At 47.0% G+C, this 23002-nt stretch overlaps 1 protein-coding gene across 2 annotated transcripts in view; it reads right to left on the bottom strand.

Annotated features, from left to right (window-relative positions):
- Positions 1-19147, bottom strand: part of CYB561D1 (cytochrome b561 family member D1) — a 45808-nt gene extending 26661 nt beyond the window's left edge. The window contains exons 1-2 of one of the 2 annotated variants that reach the window (XM_083172938.1): positions 19045-19119; positions 7510-7583 (exon numbers count right to left, since the gene is read on the bottom strand). The gene's annotated coding sequence lies outside the window, so the exon portion shown is untranslated. Of the gene's footprint in view, positions 1-7509; positions 7584-19044 lie in introns of both variants that reach the window. The other variant, XM_083172936.1, reaches the window with a different exon arrangement.
- Positions 19148-23002: the final 3855 nt, after the last annotated feature.

Below are 23002 nucleotides of genomic sequence, written 5' to 3'. Positions count from 1 at the left end.
ATGGTCCTGGTTACACAGCTTAACACTGGGACGTTCCAGAGCCGGTCCTTTGGGTGGGTACGCTCAGGTCTGCAGCTCTCATCACTGCTCGCCCGAATGATGCGTCCTCCGACGCGAACTCATGGAACCTATAGAATTTGGCAAAGGTATGAACAGACGACCAAGTGGCAGCCCTGCAAACCTGCTCAGCTGTTGCCCCATGTCGAACCGCCCAAGAGGTGGCGACTGACCTGGTGGTGTGCGCATTAATTCTGGCCGGAACAGGCCTACCAACTTTAGTGTATGCAAACGCTATAACAGAGCGCAACCACCTAGCAATGGTCTGCTTAGATGCAGGCCAACCAATTTTGTGTATTTCATACAATACTAACAAGGTGTCAGTCTTTCTGACACTCTTAACTCTGTCCACATAAATGCGTAAGGCACGCACCACATCCAAATTCTTCAATTTGTCCCTTTTTCTAGAACCCTCTGGGGGTTGAAACACAGGCAGAACTATCTCCTGATTTAGATGGAAAGCCGAGACTACTTTAGGCAAAAACTGAGGTACCGTCCGAAGAACTGCCCTATCATCGTGAAATATCAGGAAAGGAGACTTGCATGACAATGCTCCCAACTCTGACACCCTCTTTGCCGATGCCACTGCCAACAAGAATACCAGCTTCCATGTGAGAAACTTAAGGTCCGCCGACCTTAAAGGCTCAAAGGGTGCCTTCTGAAGGCATTCCAAAACCAGTGATAAGCCCCAAGGCGCTACTGGTTGTTTGTAGGGAGGTTTTAACCGAGACACCCCCTGCAGAAAAGTCTGGATTTCGGGTAAAATAGCAATCTTTTTCTGAAAGTAGATGGACAAAGCCGAGATCTGCACCTTTAAGGACTGAAGGCTTAACCCAGAAGAAAAGCCATCCTGCAAAAATTCCATCATTTTTGTCAACTTAAAACGTGATGTATGTGACTTCCGTCTCTCACACCATCGAATGTAGGTCTTCCAGACCCTATAATAATTTGCAGAAGACACTGACTTCCTGGCTTTTATCATGGTATTAACCACTGCCTCTGAGAAACCTTTATTCCTTAGAATGGCGATCTCAATAGCCAGGCCGTCAAAATTAATCGAGCTGAATCCAGATGATTGAACGGTCCTTGTCTTAGAAGGTCTGGTCTCAGAGGCAGAGGCCACGAGTCCACTGATAATCTCCGAAGCCTCGAGTACCAGGACCTCCTCGGCCAATCTGGGGCCACTAAGATCACCGGAATTGCCTGAGCCTGTATCCTTTTCAATAGTCTCGCCAGCATTGGGACTGGCGGAAAAACATACAAGAGATTCCCCTCCCAGGGGATAGTCATGGCATCCACTGCTTCTGCCAGTGGATCCCTCATTCTGGCATAAAACCTGGGCACCTGATGGTTGAACCTGGATGCCATCAGGTCCACATCCGGAGTTCCCCACCTCAGGGTAAGCTGATGAAATATCTGAGGATTTAAACTCCATTCTCCTTCCTTCAGCTCCTCCCTGCTCAGGAAGTCTGCCTCTATATTCTACACTCCTGGTATGAATATAGCTGACACTGCTGGAACATTCTGTTCCGCCCACAGGAGGATTCTGGACACCTCCCACATGGCTAATTTGCTGCGTGTACCTCCCTGATGATTCAGATACGCCACAGCTGTGGCGTTGTCGCTCTGAATCCTTAAAGGGAGTCTCTGTAGCATGTCTCCCGCCAGAGAAATCACTTTCCAGACAGCTCTCAGTTCCAAGATGTTGATCGTAAGAGCAGACTCCTCTGGAGTCCACAAGCCCTGCAGCCGCAGGTCCAAGACTACTGCCCCCCAGCCCCTGAGACTGGCGTCGGTAGTTACCACCCACCAGCTCCAGGCCTGCAGTGACCGACCCCACTGAAGGGAATCCCGTCTGTCCACCATTTCAGGGAGGCTCGAGTTTCCGACGACAACACTATTTGCTCTGTCTTCATGGTCTGAGTGTTTCCTGACCAAGCCGTTAAGATGTTCCACTGGAACACCCGAGAGTGGAACCTGGCAAACTGCAGCGTCTCGAACGACGCCACCATTTTCCCCAGCAGCTTGAGGCACCTCCACACTGATGTGCTCTGAGAGCTGAGAATCTCCTGGACTAAAGCAACCAGATCCCTGGCCTTTGTCTCCGGTAAAAATACCCGGTGTAAATGGGTATCCAGAATGACTCCCAAGAATTGGAGTCTCTGTGACGGCACCAACTGAGACTTTTGTAAGTTTAAAAGCCAGCCGTGAGCCTGTAAAAAATTGATGGCTTCTGCCAAATGACTCTGCAACCTGTCTGCTGACTCTGCTTTGAACAGCAGGTCGTCCAAATAAGGTATCACTGTGATTCCCCTCAGCCGAAGCACAGCCGCCATTACAGACATTATTTTGGTGAATACCCTTGGCGCTGTGGCCAGACCAAAGGGCAACGCCTGGAACTGTAAATGCAGATCTCCTATCGCAAACCTCAACAGGGCCTGATGTTCTGGGTGTATAGGTACATGAAGATACGCGTCCTGGACATCCATGGACGCCAAAAATTCTCCCTGGTCCAGGCTTAGCAGCACTGACCGTAGAGACTCCATTTTGAAATGGTCCACCCACAAATGGACATTTAGAGACTTTAAATTTAGTATTGGTCTGAAAGACCCGTCTGGTTTGGGCACCAGAAACAGAGTGGAATAAAAGCCTTTCTTCCACTCCGCCCTGGGAACCGGAATTACCACCCCCTTCTCTAACAGAGAGTGAGCTGCTTTTAAAAGAGCTGAACGGAGCCGAGCTTCCTTTGGCAAAGATGTGGGAATAAATCTTCTCGGAGGAAGACCTTTGAAGGGAATTTTGTAGCCCTGGGCTATAATGTCTAACACCCAGGAATCCTGGTCTAGAGAAGCCCATGCGTCCTTGAAATGTGATAGACGCCCCCCCACCTTTACCACTGCCGGGCAAATCCTCTGACAGTCATGCGGAGGGTTTGTCCTCTCCTTTGGTGACAGGCTTCTTGTGAAAGGAGCCAAATTTTGACTTCGGGGCCTTACCCCTGGCTGACTGAAACTTTCCCCTAAAAGACTGTCCTCGAAAGGACGCACCACCTCTAGGGGAGGGCCGAAAGGAGGGCCTAAAAGCAGAGAATCTGGATGTCTGCTTTGCCGCGGGAGCAGGCAGGAAGGTGCTCTTGCCACCCGTGGCCTGCTTAATAATCTCTTCTAATTCAGAACCAAATAATAACTTTCCTTTGAAAGCTAATGTTTCTAAGGCCTTCTTAGACTCATTGTCTGCTTCCCAGGCCTTAAGCCAGAGTACTCTCCTGGCATTGATAGATACTGTGGAAACTCTGGTCGCCATTTTGAGCGCTTCCTCCTCCGCTTCCAACACATACTCAGCTGCTGCCTTAAGTTTCTCCGCCAGCAGCAATACACCAGGATCAGCATGTAAAATGGTGCATAAATCATTAGCCCACTCAATCATGGCCTTAGAGACCCAGGCTGAAGCAATAAGAGGACGTAGGATGAATCCCACCCCTTCAAATATAGCCTTGAGGTTACCCTCCAGCTTTTTGTCCACAGGATCTTTAAAGGCTGCGCCCCCTTGTACTGGCAATACAGTAGCCTTAGACAGACGCGCCACAGAAGCATCCACAACTGGCACTTTTTCCCAGAGCTCCGCATGAGACTCTGGCATGGGGTAGAGACTTAGGAATCTCTTTGGCATCTGAAGCCTTTTATCAGGGGTTTTCCAGGCCCCTTCTAACATTTCCTGTAATCCCTCATCAGAAGGAAATGTAACAGCCTCCTTTCGCTGTCGTTTAAACACACCTTTAGCAGGAGTTTTATCCTCCACTGAAAGTTTTATATAAATAGTAAATATCTGTATATGCTCCCTCCTCTTCATCTACCAATACAGGTACCGAATAAGAACTCTTAGGGGTCCCTACAGCATCAACATCAATCTTGTCTAGCAAGTCACTAAACCTGTTGATCCCCTTTGCAGTATCCTGCATCACCTGTATTAAGGCAGGATCTGCCTGGGTAAGAGGCAAGGAGCCAGAGGACTGCTGGGATGGTGACATAGGTCTCTGAGATTCTACCAAGACATCTCCCTGTCTGTCCAACAATTGCACTAAGGCATTAACCGACCTGCCCAGGGCACTAGCCCACGCGGGTTCAATCTGCTCTGCCCTCTGGGGTTCACTCCCCATGGGTCTCACAGCAGCGCAAGCAATTCACAAGCCCCCCTTGGCCCTCTGCTCAGGTATAAATTTCTGTGTACACACATTACAAGTGCTCAGTGTAATAAGGGCTCCCTCCCCCAAAACCACAGCTTGTTGCTCAGACATGATGTAAAGTAACCCACACAGTGCATACAATGTACAACAGCGCTTATACAGAATTAATGCACGCAGTCACTTATCTGTCTGTAGGTTTCAGATGCGGGGAAACGATGCCCAGGAAATCCAAACACTCTGTCAGGATCTGTAAGCCAGCTCAGCTCCGCTGCAAGCGTTCTGAAAGGTGCCAAAAACAGAGTGAGGGAAGGGACCAAGTCCCTGCTGCTGCGAGGTCCGTGACTTTTGGCGCCAACCACCCCCAGTCAGCCGCTCCCTTAGTGGGATTTCCTAGTTCCAGTATCTCCCCCTCGGTTGGGGACCACTTGGAACATGCCTGTAACAACACTGCTGTCCTCTCATAACAGGAGCTCAGTGTGTAAGCTCCGCTGAAAATGGCCGCCGCCATCACGGAGCGCCTGTCCCCCATGATCCCCACCTAAGCGTGAAGCCGGTTTCAGGACGCTCCGGAGCCCAGGCAGCTTCTTAAAAGAAGCTGTAAGCGCTGCACAGGGAGGCCAGACAGCGTGTCCCTTGTGCACAGTGAGCTGACAGGACGCGCTTCTGTCAGCTCCTGCTGCGCTAGCAGTGTGAGGATTCACTAGTAAGAATCTTCACACTGTGCCTACCTAGCTAGAGTGAAAGTTAATAAAATAATAAAAATCCCCTAACTACTCTATTTCTTCAGCTGCTCCTGCAGCCCTTTAGAATAGCACCCACTCCAGTGGGCACCTAACACGAACTGAAGAGTCCGGGATGCACTAGGGGAGGAGCCTACCCTCTGAAAACTTTAGGATAGGTGCCTGGCTCCTTCTGACCCTCCTACATCCCAGTGTTGAGCTGTGTCACCAGGACCATTGAAAGAGAAAAATCAAACTAGACTGGGAAAAGTTATGAAATAATGAACTTTATTACATGTAATTCAAAATATGTTATTTATCTTTTGGAATGCACATGTGGGAGTCAATATGTGGGGAGGACTACCCGCATGCTCAAAACTAGACTTGCTGAACATGCGAGAAACATTAGATTAGGTATAGAGAGACATAATGGGGGAAATTTACTAAAGGAAATTCGTAAAAAATAGGTGTATTTGTATCCAGAAATACACTTATTTTTGACATTTACTATCCCGAAAATACGGCAATTCGTATTCGTATTGATAGCACATCAATACGACTACGAATTGCCGTATTTTCGGGATAGTAAATGTCAAAAATAAGTGTATTTCTGGATACAAATACACCTATTTTTTACAAATTTCCTTTAGTAAATTTCCCCCAATGTCTCCATGCATTTTAAAACTGCACATGATAAAAAGATCGGACACTTGGTATCATTTTGTGGTATCCAATTGATACCTACTCAGTGGAGGAATGGGGATAGGGACACGGCTCTGGCCAAATCAGAGATGAAAACGATATACGCATTGAGGACCTTGGTTCCACGAGGACTCAATGCGGATTTCGAATTAAAATGGTTCCTCTGATTGGCCGGACACAAGGTTTACCCTTTATGACATATGAAGGGACGTATCCATCGCCTTCATGAGATCTGCTCTACAACATATGTATGTTTATAGATAACTGTCCAACAGTGTTATGTGCCTTAGTCTGTCTAACCTTTGATCCAATGTCTAAACCTGTATTCATTTTACCTAGAAGATCTATTTTTGAGGAATGCTTCATAATAAGATCTATTTTTTGAGGAATGCTCTATAATATATGTATGCTCAAATATGGTTGTCCAAAAGTATTGTATGAATATCCTAATATGTTTAACCCAGCTCCATTGTACTGATATATTTGTTTTTTATCTTTTTCATGTTGCGTTGCCCTCGGCAATGGCTAGTAACAAAGAGGGACAGCTCTACTACACTAACAACAGCTTGCGTTCCACTCCGTGGAGTCTATGCGGTTCATAGACCGGAAGTCACGTGGTCTATATATCCTGAAGATCCTCCGGCTGCGTGCAATGAAAATAGCCATCTGGGCTATGAACAGCATCAACGTTGATGCATGGCAGCCTTGGGGACTACTAGACATCTTTCCCCGCTATATAGGAGGACGGACGGAGAAAACACGGAGGCGATGTGGTTCACAGCCGCCGCTCTACTTCCGGGTCTGCGTGTCAGTGACACGGCCGGTACACCACTTCCGGCACGGATGGGATAGGATACCGGAGGGTGCGCGGGAGGGATGGGATCGTTTGAAAATATGCCTTTGGATTGTAATATCGTTTTATGTGTAGCAGTACACGGTGTATGTATATTTTGTACTGTTTATGGATTTTTATTATATGTATATGTTGTAGATGTAAATTTTACTGTTTATATTAAGCAAAGTCAGTTTTTAACTATGATTAGGTGCCGGGTTTTGTGCCCAACTAGTGAGGAGGAGGGCATTGATCCCTCCCACAAACACTCACCTTAGGGTATAAAAACCCCCAACTATCATAGTGCAATTACACCCTGAGGAAGGACCGTGTCAGAAACGCGTTGGTGTAATCAGGAGGCCAGAACCAGGAGGGACCAACATTTGTCTTATTCCATCTGAGCGGACATTCTATCCCAATCTCATCCCGGGTGAGGAGGATTATGTTTTCTGTTGGCTCCACCTGGTAAAGGCTCCTGTGTATTTTTACTATTTTTATCTGGTTTGGATACTTTTTATCGGTGACAATAAAACTTCTGGAAAAGAAACCTGCTATCGGTACTGGTGTTATGATCTGAGGAAACCTGAGCTCCGAAAGAAACCATTACGGGAACATAGGGACCTACACCCAGGTCAGTACATTCACCCTTAACCTTTGGAGTGGTAGATGACCTCTGAACAAAAAGAGTAAAGAAAACGCTATGTGTACATAGGGACCATCACGAAGGTCAGTGTGGTCCATTAGGTTGCTACAGTTAAAGAAACATATTCTGTGGGAGGTTCAAGACAAGGTTATACCTGAATTGTCTCCCATCAATTGTGAACAAATGTAAAACTTAATTGAAAAGGGCCAATAATACATAAAAAAAAAAAAATTAATAACAGCCTAGGTTTAATCCAAAAGTGTCCACTGCGCTACCAAAATGTTTTTTTTACTCCTTGTAGAGTACAAGCTAACTAGATGTGCACAGTTTCTGGTACTACACTTCTCTTATGTACAAAACAATAGCTCCGTACCTCTAACTTCCTTAGCACTGGCTGGCTGATTCAGAGATGGACAGTTCCCATCACTGCTGTATCTTTTAATGCAACTGCAATGTAAAAATAGGCTTATGCTTTACAGAACCATATTAGCAATTCTTCACATTACTACTGTATGTTCCCTTTTGTCCTATGATGAATGGTGACCACAATATTTGTCTTTCTTTTATAAGTGAATGTCTCATGTACCTGTTATTTCATTTGTACATTACCACAATAAATACATAAAATAAAAAAAACACCTCTCTTCTGAAAATCTTGATAGAATGGCAAAAATAAATAAATAATTGAATTGCAGGAAGCGAGCCTACTCTTAGCCCAAATGCTTCCTAAGTATTACAACTACGGAATCCTGAAAACAATAGGCAGTAATTCCATCTTCCCTGCTCTTCTTGTAGAAGCTGAGCCAAACCACCTGACATTCTAATGATAAGGATAATAAGAGGATCAGATTTGATATAGTCAAACGCTTCTTCACTAAAAGCCCTCAGAACTAGAAGGAATTGTATACAGTATAAAGGTTTATGCTGAAGAACCCTGAATACATTATTTCACTGGAGTATCTTCTGACCTTTAAATAATTGCACATATGAAAACAAAGCATAGGGAGGCTCTACTAAAGAGGGCACAGATGCAGAAAAAGCAGAGGTGCAGTTGGAACAGCCGTGGGTGATATATGTGGAAACAATGGGGTCACTGAGTCCTTGTGACTCTCCACCCCCCCACTACCGTTTCTCCTAGTAACCATGCGAGGGGATGTGCTATGAAGACACAGTGGATACTGACTTATATTTGCAGCACCCCGGGATAAAGACAGAGCGGGTGGGTGATGTCATGTGATGTCAGCCGCCCACCCCCTCAGGCTTCGGCATGCCCAAGTACCTATGGGGATGCCGTGTAAAATCGCTGATGCCGTTCGCAGTCAGGTTTTGCATATCCGCAAGCCCCAACAATTGGGGCAGGGCCGGACTGGGACCAGAAATCCGTCCTGGCATTTTCAGCAAACCGGCCCACCTAAAAGGCGGCACCGCATGATGACGGGGGGAGGCGCCACATCATGACAGGGGGTCTGCGCCACATCATGACAGGGGGTCTGAGCCGCATCATGACGGGCGGCGGGCGCGGCGCGGCTGCAGAAAGTTCAAAGAACCTGTAAGTTCTAAGAACTTTCTGCAAAAATCGGCCCACAAGGCCATCGGCCCTTCTGGCATTTGCCAGAAGTGCCAGATGGCCAGTCCGGCCCTGGGGCAGGGGCGGTATTCAGATCACTCCATGTGAACCAGAATCGGCTCTAATGTGCGGGATAATGGAAAGGTCAGCAATAGCACTGTCAACATTGCTAAAATATTGACAGATATGACGACAGATTATTGTCAGGTCAGAATGTCAACATTAAGGTTAGGCTGCTGGTGGGAGGCTAAAGTTTAGGCTGTGAACGGAGGTTAGGCTTGTCAGATTATTAATAGTAAGGGTCTCAGTGTCGTTGTCGGAGCAAGGCAGCGCTTGGTGTGAGGTGTGCTAGAAACGTGAAGCTTTAATATAATTTTGAACATAAATGGGAATATCATGTACAGCAGGAACTTGGGAGTGGCTAGACTGCGATGAAGAGGTTCCAGGGAAAATTAGTATAAAATGTACAATAACTCCAAGGCGTTGGCAGAGACCCGAAAAAGGGACCGAATTGGCTTTGTTGGTCAGCTAATCACTAAGGTGATCAGGGGCCTGATTCAGACCTTATCACAGATCTTCAAAGTTGCAGAGGACTGCAAATAGATAGTCGCCCAGACAGAAAGAAAACCCGCCCTGTGTAAATTTAAGTGACTTGGGAATGGATACCTTACCACTATCCACAAGCCATCAAATTATTTTTTCACTCTGTGCAAATGTAAGTCTGACCCTTCCACAACTCTGCGACTGATACAGGCAGACACACCCTACCTAAAAACGCCTGCAATCTGTCACTCCCAGAAAATGGCGGTCACCACACCCAGATGCCAGCTTCCTGTCAGTTTAGCTGAATACGCTTATCCTGAAGCCAATTCCTCTCACACATGCACAATGTATATGGTCAACATCATCATTTTATACCCAGCTGTGGCATATCAAACACAAGGCACAGGTCTAAGGCATTTCTAAGCGAGTACCATCCTAGTTCTCTAAGATTTGAAAGAAAAAAAAGTACAGATTCCTACCTGTTAATATGCTTTCCTCTACTCCACCATGGCAGCCAACTCATGGGTTAAGTCCCGAAGGGTAGTATTCTGGAAGGAAACAAAAAAGAACACTGGCCCCTATATAAGCTCCACCTCCTTAGGACTCAGTGTCTTGATTAAATAGCATACATATACACCATTATACATCAACTTAAATCATTTAACCACCAACAACCGGGCGGGATAATGCTGCCATGGTGGAGTAGAGGAAAGCATATTAACAGGTAGGAATCTGTACTTTCCTCTACCTCCCCATGGCAGCCAACTCATGGGTAATACCCAAGCAGTTACCACACTGGGCGGGCATAATAACACAATACTGATAATAATAATGAAATAATAATAATAAGGTTACATCACCTTACTTAAACAACTGCGCTCAGCACCTTCCTACCAAACCGGGCGTCTGCTGACGCCGCTACATCCATTCTGTAATGTCTGGTGAAGGTATGTACTGAGGACCAGCACGCTGCTTTACATAGCTCCTGAATTGATGCCGCCTCCTTTTCCGCCCAGGAGGCCGACATTGCTCTCGTTGAGTGAGCCTTCAAGCCCACCGGCGGATCTTGACCCCTAACTCTGTACGCCTCCAAAATACAGGATTTGATCCACCTTGAGATCGTAGTCTTGCTGGCCCCCTGCCCTTTATTCTTCCCCTCGGTCAGCACGAACAACCTTTCTGTTTTTCTGTGAGATTTTGTCCTCTCTAAATATATTTTCAGCGCCCTAACTACGTCTAGCGTATGTAGCCTCTCTTCCTTTGAGTTAGCGGGGTTCGTGCAGAACGAGGGCAGGACGATTTCCTGATTAATATGAAAGGTGGACACCACTTTGGGCAGAAACTGCGGATTCGTTCTTAGGACTACTTTATCTGGAAAGAAGTTCAAGAATGGCTCTTTTGCCCAAAGGGCCTGGAGTTCCGATACTCTTCTTGCAGATGTGATAGCTACTAAGAACACCACTTTCATAGTAAGCATTTTCAATGATACTTCTTGCAAAGGCTCGAACGGATTTTCTACTAGCGCGTTCAGGACCAGATTGAGGTCCCAAGGTGACAGCGGGTTATGGAATGACGGCTTTATCCGCTTAGCTGCTTGAATAAATCTTTGAATGTACTTATTATCTGCTAGTTTCCAGTCCAGCATGGCCGACAGAGCCGAGATCTGCACCTTAACTGAGCTCACGGACAAATTCTTGTCTAGCCCTTGCTGTAGAAACTCCAGCACCACGCCTATCTCCTTTGCCTGATTGTTCCTTGACTTACAGAACTCCACGTACCTCCTCCAAATTCTATGGTACGTAATGGACGTAGATTCTTTCCTGGCCTTGAGCAAGGTCCTTACCACTCTACTGGAAAACCCTTTCTTCTCTAACATACGTGTCTCAACAGCCATGCCGTCAGTTTCCAGGTACAGGGCTGTGCCTTCCATAACCTGTTCTGACCTATTAGGTTGTTTAAATCCGGCAGGTGCCATGGATCTGCTATCGACATCTCCAGTAGTTTGGAGAACCACGGTCTCCTTGGCCAGTACGGAAGGATCACTATTGCGGTCACTCTTTCTTGTTGAATTTTCCTCAGCAGCCTTGCTATTATTGGGAAGGGTGGAAACGCGTACACGAATTCTGCTTCCCACACTGACGTCAGTGCGTCCTGCTTCTCTGCCCCCGGCTCCCAATGCCTTGAGAAGAACCTCTGGAGCTTTGCATTTCTCTTTGTGGCCATAAGGTCCACCTGGGGTTGACCCCACCTTTTTACGATTTGCTTGAACACTTCTGGGGACAACTCCCATTCTCCCGGCTGCACAATCTCCCTGCTGAGGCTGTCTGCCTGCAGGTTCTCCTTGCCTGCCACAAACACCGCCGTGAGACTGTTTACGTGGCTCTCTGCCCAAGATATTACTTCCGATACCTCCGACATGAGCTCTCGGCTCTTTGTCCCTCCTTGCCTGTTCAGGTAAGACACCACCGACTGATTGTCGGACCTCACGATAATGTCTCTTCCCACTAGGCATTTCTGTAGGTGTATGCAGGCCATAAGCACTGCCCTCATCTCCCGGACGTTTGAGTGCTTGACTCCTGTTTCTTGGGTCCAGATCCCTTGAACTATCTGCTCTCCACAGACCGCTCCCCAGCCTGTCAGGCTGGCATCCGTGGTCACCACTTTTTGTCCTGACACCGCGAACACTCTTCCCTCTTCTAGCCTTGGTCCGTCCGACCACCATGCTAGATCCTGACGCGCCTTTTTTGACAGGACAATCCTTTGAGACTTGTTTTTTCCATCGCCGTCCCACTGCATAAGGAAGCAGCCTTGGAAAGCCCTCATATGGAACCTGCCCCATCGTACTGCATCTAATGCCGCCGAAATGAGTCCTAGCACTTTCATGCAGTCTCCTGACGAAATGATTTTTTTGCTTTGGAGAGAAGATACTTCGCGTCTCAGCTTCTGTCTTCTGTCCTCTGTTAGCTTGATTGTCATGCGTTCTGTGTCTATCCAGACGCCCAGATACTTTGCCGCTTTTGCCGGGATGAGCTGACTCTTCTCCTGGTTTATCAACCACCCGTGTTGTTCCAGGTACAGCTTTACTTGGGACGTGCTTCTCTCTGCCTCTTTCCTTGTCCTGGCCATAATCAACAAGTCGTCGAGGTATGGCCACACGCAAATCCCCTGCTGCCGCAGGTTGGCGACCAACACCACCAGCACCTTTGTGAACGTCCTTGGGGACGTAGCCAGGCCGAAAGGCAGGGCGACAAATTGATATGTTACGTTTCCCAGGCGAAATCTTAGATACCTGTGGTGCCCTGCGTATATTGGTACGTGCAGATATGCGTCCCGAAGGTCTATTGTGGTCAGAAATGACCCTTCCACGATATCCGGTAGGATAGACCTTAGTGACTCCATCCTGAATTTTTTCGTTATGATGAACGCATTTACTCTTCTTAAATCGAGGATCGTTCTGAAGCCTCCTGAAGGCTTTCTGACTATAAAAAATCTTGATTGGCAACCTTTCCATTCTTGCTCCTTTGACACTTTGACCACTACTTTCTGGTTGATCATTTTTTGTAGACTGTCCAGTAACGCGGCTTTTTCTCTCGGCTCCCGGGGTATTGGAGACTCCGTCCTCCAGTAACCCGGAAACTTCGCAAATTCTATTTTGTACCCCGACTCTATTATGTCCAGCACCCATTTGTCCTGGACGGATTGGGACCAAATCTGCTTGAACTGCAGCAGTCTGCCCCCTACTGCCTCTCTGGCGTCATTGGCTAGAGTGTCTTGCGGAATACCTTCCTTCTCTGCCCCTTTGGCCTCGAAAAAAGCTCTGATTTGCCCAGGACCTTCTGAAGCTTCTCCCTGGCCTATACGCCCTTGCCTCCTTAAAGTCCGGCGACTGGAATTTAAGCGACCTGTTGAAAAAGGGTTTCTTCCCCTTATCCTGCGGCAGCCACACAGACTTACCGCCCGAGATCTTCGTGATGATATCATCCAACTTGGAGCCAAATAGATACTGTCCCTGAAATGGTAGAGCCAGCAGTTTCTGCTTCGACTGTGTATCTGCTGCCCATGGCTTAAGCCAGAGTGCTCTTCTTGCTACTGCCATCGTGGCGCTTGATCTTGCCGCTAATTTCACCGCGTCTACAGACGCATCACACATGAACTCCACGGCAATCTGGATGTTCTGAATGGTCTTTATCAGATCTGACCTCTGAATTCCGTCCAGCGTGTCTGACTCTAGGTCATGACACCAGGACCTCATTACCCTGGCTGTTACCGCCATGGCTGCGGCCGTCTTGATAGCTGCCCCCGAGGTGACATGCTGTTTCCGCAAGCTGACCTCCATCTTCCTTTCCATCGCGTCTTTAAAATTGTTCGCATCTTCCAGGGGGAGCGTTGTTTTTTTGGAAATTCTTGCGATAGCCGCATCAACCCTCGGGGCCTCTTCCCAGTGTTTCACCTGCTCACTCTCGAATGGATACATCTTAGCTACCCTAAGTGGCACCGCCACTTTTTTATCCGGGTGCCTCCATTCTTCGTCCACCATTTCCTTCAACGCTTTTGATAATGGAAATGTTTTGCCTTTTTTCTTCTTGTCCTGGAACAGCAGGTCCTGCAATTTCTCTTCCTCCTGGGTCTCTTCTATTTTCAGAGACTTATTGATAAGAACCAACAGGTTCTCCAATAACACTGGGTTAAAGTCAGCCTCTGTTTTATCCTGCGTTATCTCCCCCTCTTCCATTTCCTCCTCTCTCAATGCCGGCCCCTCTGCCGAGTCTTGGGATCCCCCTGAGAGCTCAGCTCTGCTCCTTTTTGCCTGCATTTTTTCCACATCCTGTTTTGTCATAAATGTGTCAGCCAACGCTGTCTTCAGCATAGACACCAACTCGGTCATCTGGGGCATACCCATCTGTTGGGTTAGTTTGCAGGCGCTACACGCGGAGCCTATCCACATATCCGGCAGGGCCTTGTCACACAAACTGCACTTGGCAGCGTGGTGTTTCTTGTGCTTAGCCTTTGCCTCAGCCTGCCCCTTGCTTGTATCTGATCTAAAAATACACATACAACAGTCAGTACCCGAAATGCTTCACCAACCAGTGCTTATCTCTGGCTTACCCTGACTTTCTGTGCTGCTTCTTCTCCCCATCCATACTGGCCGCTTTAAAGCCTGTAGCTAAAGCAATGACATAGGGTAAGGATGGTGATAACTCCTCCAGCTAATGCTGTTAACGGAGTCCTACCGTCTGCTGGAATACTGCGTGCGTCTGCCACCCCACTGCTCCCCGCAGTCTATCCGCTTTCCGCCTTACAGAGCTCCTGGTACGCTTTAAAGGCTTACTGGCCCCCTTTTAGAGAGCTTACTGCTCCGTTTTTAAAGTTACTGGAGCCTAGTGACGCGCCTTAGTGACGCGCCCCCTGGCGTGCGGCGCGTCCGTGACGTCAGACGCCCGCCGCACATAGCCCCCAGGCTAAGCGCCCGACGGGCGCCCGGCTCCTACGTCCTTGCGCGCTGACGTCAGACGCTATACTCCGGACACCTAGGCTTCTGCCCGACGGGCGCCCGGCTACAGCGTCTCTGCTCCTGACCTTACAGAGCTTCCTGGTACGCCATGCGCCACACGCCAGACCCGACCTCCGGCGCCAGCCCCCGTCCGGCCACCGGTTCCAGCAGACCTCAGGTACCCCTTACTGCCCTCGACAGCGGGGACCCGTTTTTTCTTAAATCCATGCCTCACCCCCGACTGCTCTAGGCAGCGGAGAGGGCTGCAGCTCAGGGTAAGCCCTTCCACTACCCTGGAAGGAAAAAAAAAGACACTGAGTCCTAAGGAGGTGGAGCTTATATAGGGGCCAGTGTTCTTTTTTGTTTCCTTCCAGAATACTACCCTTCGGGACTTAACCCATGAGTTGGCTGCCATGGGGAGGTAGAGGAAATATAGTTGTGGGTATGTAATAAAGTGAATTCCAGATTGGTCTGACAGACTTGTAAAGTAAATTGTCAGCTAGTCACAGCAAAACAGTACGTTGCCTTGAATTATATTGCAGGGTTACATTTCCTGCTTAACCACGTCAGCTTAAGGGGTGGAGTCATAAACAGAACCACCTTTTGAAACCTATATTTATTTTTGAATTCAGGACAACAGCCAGATTCACTGAGTTCCTCTCTGCTTCTGACAATAGGGAACTAATATAGATAGCTAGCCTATTGTAGCTGCCCAACCTTTCTCTGCATAATTGCATTTAAATACCATTTTATGTCTTTGCTGCATGGTAATGTATACCAAAGTGACTGCTTCACCAAAGCTGGTCTTCTTGGCTTCCCAGGCAATTGCTGAATTTGTTTTAGGAGGAGAATCCTGCAGGTCTCCATCATCCTATTCTAATGGGAAAACCCTCTACTCCTTAGCAAAGAAAAAAAAATATTGATATTTTTGGAGAGAAATGTTCTTAAAGATTCGACTCATCTGGATTGAATTAACTATTGTCTGATTTCAGAAACTTACATTGATGTCATTGGGAAGAACAGTGGTGACAGCTTATAATGCATTCCAATAGTGTGCAGCTGTTTCTAGACTAATGGGCCCCATACATCAGCAATCACAATTTATGGATTTCCAGATACAGGGATTTTTTGGCCAGATAAATGGATTTTACAATCTATCTGACTTTGCCCACACATTACAGATTTATTTCAGTGATCGGCAGATTTTTCCATCTAAAGATTGCATCTTCATATCTGGAAATTGCCCAATCGATTGTCATTTCAGCTGTTCATAATGTAAATAGATGAAGAAGACGAACTGGGAATGCCCACACATATAAAAACGATCCGCAGATAATACCAGATTATTAAACATGTTTAAAAACCTGATTAAGCAATCAACTGGCGATTTTTATTGGGATTGCCAAAAGGGGGAGCCCACACATCTAAAATTAATTGTGGCAATCATCTCCATATCTGAAAATTGTCACAATTAATTGCTGATGTATGGGGCCCTTTACAGGCTCAATTGCCAGACCTACTTATTATATTAAACTACTGTCTCCGTGGCTTTGGTTCATAGGGTCAACATGTGAAAAGATCAGCACTTTTTTTTTCCTCTAACGTTTTTCGGGTGTCAATTTTTATCATACAGCACATAGACTCCCAATCAGTGTACTGCTTCACTTGCTATGCTTCAGGTGAAGTCTTTCGCTCTGCTGCGCTCTGCACACTTTGCTATTCACAGTTTTAGTCCAAGTGGATGGTAAATTATGAAAAAGAAGAAATAAAAACCCCTCAAGTTGACCACTATCTTGTTGACCTATTGGCTGTCGATGGGTCGGAACAACAAATCTAAATATCATCCAGTGTGTACAGTTGATGCCGCTGACAATATGCGCACTCGTCGTTGTCAACGGCATCCTCCACTACTGCAGGGCCAGCAGAAGACATTGCTAGCGGAGGCCGTGCTACTGGCACAATGAATGGTCCTTAGCCCCCATTTTACTGTTTACAGCTAATTTTTTATAGACAGAATTCTAGAGAATGCAAACAGAAAAACCATTTGAAATGGAGCCTGAGAGAAGACAAGAAATATGGAAGTCAAAGTTTTAGACAACTTATACCCTTTAGGCATAAGCCTAAAACCTGGCTTTTTCAACATGAACGTGCATCAACCCGGGTCCGGCTTAAGGGGGTTATTATAATTCAATCGGTTGGCTGGGGGACTCGCAAGGCTGCGAAATGCGCAGCCTTGCAAGTTAAACAGAATAAGGACCTAAGTCTGTAAAGGTCTTCCCGAATTGAGAGTTGCAGGCTCGCGACACTGAGTTTTTCCAAGGACTTGCAACACAGGTAACACCTTACGCCCACTAAATGCCAAGAACCAGGTCTGGTGTGAAGGTTGACGACACAGGAATAACCCATGTGTGAAAGTGGTAGCACCGGATTCAAGCGAAGTTCCTTGCCTTGGGTATGAGATAGATTGAAGCTGGGATTTTATGCCTGAAAGTGGTATTAATGTGCTCTAGGTCACTTATTATCTCAGGATAATTTGGTGGGATTCTGGCACTGGGAACAAGGCTTATCCCACAACTGGGCATCTGGGAGAAATTCCTGAACTGCAGGAGAAAACCAGAAGTGGTAAGTAGTTTAACCTATTTGTGCCTACAACGTAGAGGAAAAGTAAGATTGGAAATGGTTACGCCTTAACAATAAAAAGACAAAGTGCCATACATAAACCATACAAAATAATAGTAACATTTTACATATAATAGGTACAATAAATGTAAGCTCACATATCCCTGGAACAACACAGAGCAATAAACCAACAAACTCAAAGGGGTGAGGGTTGGGTAAGTCACTGTATCTTGACAGGCCAGTGGAGGTGAGTCACGGACGGGGACAGCAATTTAGCACTCAATATGCCTTTGTCCAATGAAAGATGAGCACACAGAGTTGGTGAAAGGCACTAGGAGAGAGTATGAGTCATTGGGTCGACAAAGGTCAACATGTATTGGGTCAACCATTGAAGGTCGGCACCTAAAAAGGTCAACACTGCTTTAGGTCGACAGGGTCATATAAGGTCAACACAAGCAATAGGTCGACAGTCTAAAGGTCGACGCAGGGTTTTCACATTGTTTTGTCCTGAATGTTTTGGGCTTGGTGCCTCAATTAGCTTGGCACAATATCATATTCTCCCTCCGTGCCCTAGAGGAGGCTAGGGCATGAAATACCGCCTGACTGTCAACCTAAAGTCATGTCGACCTTTTGAAGGTGTCGACCTAAGCCCTGTCAACCTTCAGTGCATGTCAACCTAGTGACCATATACCCTAGGAGAACTGGAAGCAAGGATAGAACTAGAGAAACAAAAATGAGAAAGGTGAACCCCTCTTATATGCTAAGGGACAGTGAACTAGGGAAAAGAGGAGTGGGCTTTCCAGAGAACAACTAGATGGTGGGTTAAAAATAGGAGTAACCTGGGTGGAGACTAGGTGACGATCATAAGAGAGGTGGTGCTTAAGTAGTGTTTATTCTAGCACCCGCCATCTTTGAAAACCCATGCAGTTCCTCTCCCCTGCCTGGGGTGTCGCTGTCTGCTGTAGTGCTTCTAGCACAGTGTGGTCTGTATATCAGCACTGATATGCAAACCAGACCTGTGCTAGAAACACCTAGAAGCATAATGCAACTTGTATCGCATGGAAGATAGATGTGGAAAATCAGTATAGTGAAGGTGCTGCCAACTAAATTAAGTCTAAACATTGAACAGAACAAATAAGTACATTTACATAAGGTGTATGCAGGTCCCTTAACATTATAAATTAGTAAAAACAAATTTTATTAGGTATGCTTGAAAATGGTTTTCATCACCAACTTTGTATAGGGAGATGCTTGTCAATGTATCTGCAAGTGTATTGCTCTAATACACTGTGCTCATCTTGGGTACCCTTAGCATATATAAATACATAGTAACAGTTACATTTCTAAAAATGATAAAAAAAAAACACCAGTGAAAAGGTTTAAAGCACGTTCCCATCCGCAGAAGTCAAGTTTAACGCAATCTGATGACTTGTGTTGGGTAGCTACTGTATGACTTTGTGCTATACGAAACAAATATTTAATTGGCATAAAATTAACTACAAGATCAGTATATATCTTAAAACACTTTAGAACTATTATACACACTTAAAAAAATAAGAACATAAATACGTCTAACTAAAGCTAGGCAGTGGCTTTGTAAGAAGACCTGGCTGTACTTAAAAGCGTTATCAATCTTGACAATGAAGAAAACAATACATATTGCTTCACTCCCCATACACTCTATATACCGTGAGCGATCGCGGCCCCGGTTCCCCGGACACCGATGTGCGCACAGCAGCAGCAACACCTGATCCTTCCCTTCCTTCCTGCTTTTTCTACTTAATATATTTCCTGGTTGCTGTATCAGGTAATGATTCAACGGCGACTGCAGCGACACTCAGTGGGCCTCCCGAGTACTGCAATATTAATTTCGAATACAGAATTTTTTCTCTTAATGCTGCAGTGCTGTCATGGAACTACAATTCCGCATCATCACTAGGATCAACTAGGTTCTTGTAGGTTCAGTAGGTCCGTAGCATCTGCTGAAAAAAATCAGTTATCAGTTGTGGTAATGGCAGCATATTTATATGAAAATGTAGTATTCAATTACTGTCAGAAATGTAATATTTTTTTATAGAAATATTATAAACATTTTAGGAAGCTGTAACATGTGTCTCTCTGTAATCTACATTATTCAAAGAGCTATCAGAACACATGATGTATTTTCTCAGAATTCAGAAATTCAGTAGCCCCCTTCTGGCCTGTTTGGTGATGTAGGTGCATTACTTTACACAGCCAGCCTGAGCCTAGTGGCCCGGCGGATGCACAATGGCCTGCCCAGGCCAGAGTGCACAAAAGAGACACTGGCCCTGCTTTGGTGACACACTGGCTGAGCCAGACTCAGAGAAGACACAGTCTGTGCAGGCGCACACACAACTCACACAGACGGCGTGTCACGGCTAAAGGGCTGGATGGAGTCGTGTGGTGCACAGGAACCGGAGACGGACCAGGAGGAGTAGGATTGAAACGTGCAGGTTTAATAACGGATTTCATAAATGATAAACTTCACTCAAATACTTCTTTAAGTGACAGTTGGAATAAATTAAATAGAGTCCAGCACAATACTAATAACGGGCAGGGAAATCTGGAAACGTATACTTGGTGAGCCAGAGTACATAGATGAGGATCCGGAAGGAGGTTGATTTGATGACAGAAGAAATGGATCCGGATGACTGAAAGATGATGGAATGAATGAGTTGTATGAAGGAGGACAGCGGGAAGCTGTGCAGGGTAATTCTGGGACACAAGCAGGAACAAGCACTAGGTAGGACTTGCAGCATTGGTGTCAGGAGAAAACTTCCTTGTAGCAAGATGCAGGGAGCAAGGCACCAGAGTCAGGAGAGAAAGAGCCAGGATCCGGGAATCAGCTAGGAGTTGTGAATGACTCCAAAGACTCATTGCACTGACACTGAACAGCCTAGGCAGATCCCCTATATCCCCAGGGGATGGCTGCCATTGGCTGTCAGCACAGGATGAGGAGGGAACCTCCACTCTGGGCCAATCTGTCTCCTGCCCTCAACCAAGATGGCGACGCCGGCCTCCCGGCACCACTACTGCTGCCATCCCTACCCAGAGCTGCCGTTACCCGCACACCGCAGACCGGAGCCTGCACACGCTAGCCGGCGGCGGGCGCGGACGGGTGAGTACTGTACCCGCCGCGCTCCGTCGCGGCTACGTGTGACAGTACCCCCCCTTTTCAGGGTGACCCCAGGGCGCCTATGGGCCTTGTGCGGATTTCTCTGGAGAAATTGCTTTACCAGTTTTGGAGCGTGCAAATCAATGGAATCCACCCAAGAGTTCTCTTCGGGACCAAACCCAACCCGTTCCACCAGATACTGGGTACGAGAATTGCGGCAACGAGAGTCTATAATGCGTCTTACCTCGAATTCAGCCCCACTTTCGGAGTTAATCTTGGGCGGTTTGGGAATCTTCTTTTGATAAGAGTTCAACCTTAAAGGCTTGAGGAGGGACACATGGAAGGAATTCGAAATCCTTAGGGAAGGAGGAAGTTGAAGTCTATAAGCGACAGGATTAATGACTTGGATGATAGGGTATGGCCCAATGAACCGGGGAGCCAGCTTCATAGAGGGCAGACGGAGGCGTATATGGCGGGTAGACAGCCATACCCGGTCTCCGACTTTCAATCTGGGCGCTGCCCTTCTTTTCCTGTCTGCCATCCTCTTGTATCGGGCGGAAGATTTAAGAAGAGCGGTGTGGACATCCGACCAGATTTTAGCAAAGCGTTGTAATGAAGTGGTTGCTGCAGGAACTTCGGAAGAGGATAATTCTGAGAAATCCGGAGATCGTGGATGTTTGCCGAATACTGTAAAGAAGGGGGTGGTTCCGGAGGAAGAGTGATAGGAGTTGTTATGCATATATTCTGCCCACGGGAGAAGATCCACCCAGTCATCTTGGGAAGACGAGACAAACAGTCGGATAAAGGCCTCCAAGTCTTGATTCACCCGTTCTGTCTGGCCGTTGGTCTGGGGATGAAAGGCAGTGGAAAACTTGAGTTTGACCTGTACCGCGGCACAGAGAGCTCTCCAGAACTTTGCAACGAACTGTACTCCGCGGTCGGATACAATCTCTTTGGGCAGTCCGTGAAGTTTAAAAATGGTTGAGATGAATAGCTGAGCCAGTACTGGAGCAGAGGGGAGACCTTTTAGTGGGAAAAAATGGACCATTTTCGAGAATCGGTCGACCACTACCCAGATTGCGGTATGACCTTTTGAGGGAGGTAGTTCGCAAATGAAGTCCATTGACAGATGGGTCCATGGTTCTGTGGGAATGGTTAGAGGGCGGAGAGGACCAGCGGGAGTTGTTCTGGGCACTTTATGCTGAGCACATCTTACACAAGAGGCAACGAAGTTGGTTACGTCGTGGCGGATGGTTGGCCACCAATAAGAACGTGACAGGAACATCAAGGTCTTTTGTGCTCCTGCGTGCCCTGCGAAGCGGGAAGAATGTGCCCATGACAATATTTTCTTGCGAAGTTCGGGGGGAACGAACGTTTTACCTGGAGGAGGAGATGGCTGTACGGTTACTTGGGCGAAGACCAGCGGATCGAGGATTGGACGAGGAGGTGTCTCTAGGTCAGAGGTCGTCTCAAAGGAGCGGGATAGAGCGTCTGCCTTAGTATTCGTGGTTCCAGGTCGGAATTTAATTTGGAAATCAAAGCGTTCAAAAAACATGGCCCAACGGGCTTGGCGGGCAGTAAGGCACTGAGCCTGTTTAAGAAAGGACAGATTTTTGTGGTCTGAATACACGGTGATCTTATGTCGAGCCCCCTCCAGAAGGTATCGCCACTCCTCTAACGCAGTTTTGACTGCAAGCAACTCCTGTTCCCCGATGGGGTAATTCTTCTCTGCTGGGAGGAATTTTTTGGAGAGGAAGGCACAAGGGTGTAATTCTTGATCCTCACCTTTTTGTGACAAGATGGCCCCGATCCCTTCCGAGGATGCGTCCACCTCGAGAATGAAGGGCCTGTCGAGGTCTGGTTGGAGGAGGATTGGTGCCGTCATGAATGCTCTCTTTAACTGCTGGAAGGCAGAGGATGCTTCTGGCGACCATCGGCTTGGATCAGCTCCCTTGCAAGTGAGAGCAGTGAGGGGAGCAGCGATAGTAGAGAAGTTCCGGATAAATCGCCGGTAATAGTTTGAGAACCCTAGGAATCTCTGAATTCCTTTGAGTGTTGTGGGGGCTGCCCAGTCTTGGATGGCTCTCACCTTCTCTGGGTCCATTTCTATCCCAGTGGCGGAGAGAATGTGACCCAAGAATGGAATGGACGTGACCTCAAAAACGCACTTTTCCAACTTGCAGAACAGTTGATTTTGGCGAAGACGTCGTAGGACTTCGGACACTGTCTGTCTGTGAAGTTGGAGATTTGGAGAGAAGATGAGTATATCGTCTAGATAGACTACGATGGAGTGGTACAGCAAGTCCCGAAATATATCATTTACAAACTGTTGGAAGACAGCGGGGGCGTTACAAAGGCCGAAGGGCATCACCAGGTATTCATAGTGGCCGTCGCGCGTGTTAAAAGCCGTCTTCCACTCGTCACCTGGACGGATCCGGATCAAATTGTAGGCCCCTCGCAGGTCCAATTTAGTAAAGATTGCTGCCCCTCTGATCTTGTCGAATAGTTCT

The sequence above is a fragment of the Crinia signifera genome, chromosome 2 (genome assembly GCF_055691185.1).
Source record: "Crinia signifera chromosome 2, ASM5569118v1, whole genome shotgun sequence".
NCBI lineage: Eukaryota > Metazoa > Chordata > Amphibia > Anura > Myobatrachidae > Crinia > Crinia signifera.
This window is presented reverse-complemented; position numbering and strand designations above follow the sequence as displayed.